Raw genomic sequence first — 2,500 nt, 5'->3', positions numbered from 1 at the left:
AGACTGTTTTTCACTTTTGTGAACGCTAATGGATAATCAGCACAAACTAACAGCGACACGTCGTGTGACCCGTGACTCAGTCGTATGATTTCGAGCACACTAGCTCGATTGGAAAGAGGCTTTATATTCCCTCTGATTTATGTTTATACTTAGAGAATATATTTGAATATATTTACGTATTTTTCCTTAATTATGGCACGATGGCCGATTTTGTCAAGACAATTGACAAGATAGTTGTTTGGCACGCTCGCCGTGACTGTTAAATTTGTAATTTTGAACACACCGGCTCGATAAAAAGAGGCGCCCTCTGATTGAGTTTATAGTGATTCTGTCCAAGTGGTTTTGTTTTTCTGTTTCTTAAATGGCACGCTGGCCGACCTTGTCAACGCAATTGACTGTTTTGCAAGCTAGCCGACACTGTGGCACTACCGCTCGCCGTTTTCGAGCTGATCTCGATGCCTCGCTGGGCGATGTTTTCAGCCTGCTAGCTGCTAGATTTGTGACACTCTGGTTCCCAAAAACACTAAACTAAAGTACGTGCAAGAAGACTACGCTCACGAGTGTATAATATCAATATTTCCACTCACCTTTTCCTGCCTGCTTCACACCTTCACAAGCCAACAAGAGCACGCCAGAAAATGATCGACCATGTGGTCATCTTGTCACCGATCATGATACTCCTGATGTGATTGGTTTAGATTAAAAGATCCCGCGATCCCATTGCCTAACTCGAAAACAATCACCGATGATGTCACTCTTACATTACCTTATGTTGAATTTCAATTCGAGAAATCTTTTCCCTGTAGGTACCAAAATCAACTCGTGCACACGGCTTTATAATGCTGCCGCCTCGTCACCCTCGCGAGGACGCGAGGGTGACGAGGCATGTACATTTTTCAAACATCAAAAAAATCATATTTTGGGTGATCTTTTGAACTCTATTCACATACATGTACGTCTCTTGCATAAAATCAAAAAGTTGACGGTCGAGAGGTAAACACTGAAAGAAATATGAGCGCTCGGAACTCCACTGTGGAGGTGAAATTAAACGATTTCTTTATTAAAGTTGTTCTTCAATGTATTATGCAACAAGAAAACCACATTGTTCATGTTAAAAAAGATCCCTCATAAGCTTTTGAGTTAATTGTCCTGTTAGACCACAAGTGTGCAAAATGAAGACCTTCTTAAGTGACTCACGGCCTGGGTATTTTCTTAAAATGTTGGTTAATGGTTAACCCCATTTTTTTGTACACCCCGTTAATTAAGGTCTGGCCAAACGCTCGCAACATTTTCAATGTTCATGTCGATGTTCATGTGCCCCAGGCTCCTGGCGCGCAACAAGTGGATCTAGTGCGCATGCCCTTGTGCAATAATGTTGCGTGAACGAGGCCAAAGAGTACGACATCATGCAACATCCAAAATGTTGCTTGAAAAATTTGACCACTTTCAAATTCGATCCAACATCATTCAACATGTTGTGCCCAAAAATGTTGCAAGATGTTGCGTTGAAATGTTGCGAGCGTTTTGGCCAGGCTATTACATAAGAAGTGACGTAGAGTGGATCGCGAATTCTGACACTCTGGATCGGAAGAAGAATGAAAATCATGTTTCCAGTCGGGGCGTCTTACTTTTTTCATGCTACGCTCGCTATTAAAAACGCTTTTGGAGTAATAAAAAAGAGGGTTCGTGAGGTCCCATGGTTTCACAATCCAAGTGTTTCCAATACATCTGGCAATAGCTTCCAGCTAAGAAATGTGATGCAAAGAGTTCAATGACCAAGTACAAAAATCCTATGGAGAAAAAGCCATAAGACTTTTTTCGCTTCCCCAGGCAAGCTGAGAACTCCCGTATGGCAAGCCGTTACTGCCAAAAGCCCTTCAACTTTCTGGAAACCTGGTTGAAATCCATGTTGACACGATCGAGTTATAGAAATTGTAGGTTGAGTTACGTCTGGGGATGGTCGAGTTTCGTGGAAAAAGCTCCAGTTCTAACTACTGATTGTTGAGTTTCTGCGATCTTGTGTCGAGTTCTCGCTATTTAGTGTCGAGTTTCTGCGATCTAGTGTCGAGTTCCCGCGATCCAGTCTTGAGTTTCTGCGATCGACTATCCAACTCTCGCTAGCGAGTTTTCATATTCTCGCTAGCGAGTTTTAAAATTCTGGCTAGTGAGTTTTCAAATTCTGGCTAGCGAGTTTTCTAATTCTCGCTAGCGAGTTTTTTAAATTCTCGCTAGCGAGTTTTCTAATTCTGGCTAGCGAGTTTTCTAATTCTCGCTAGCGAGTTTTTTAATTCTGGCTAGCGAGTTTTTTAATTCTCGCTAGCGAGTTTTCTGATTCTCGCTAGCGAGTTTTCTAATTCTCGCTAGCGAGTTTTTCAACTCATTCCCAGGACCTGCTCTGACAGCGTTACCCACAGGTCTATGCCTCTATGTATGCGTTCCGGTTCTTCGTTCTCCAACATGGCGACAATTGAGGAGGAACTTCGGAACTTCTTTATAGGCT

This window comes from Montipora capricornis, chromosome 3 (genome assembly GCF_036669925.1).
Source record: "Montipora capricornis isolate CH-2021 chromosome 3, ASM3666992v2, whole genome shotgun sequence".
In the NCBI taxonomy this organism is placed as follows: Eukaryota; Metazoa; Cnidaria; class Anthozoa; order Scleractinia; family Acroporidae; genus Montipora; species Montipora capricornis.
The sequence above is the reverse complement of the archived record's forward strand: the minus strand, read 5'-3'. Positions refer to the sequence as shown.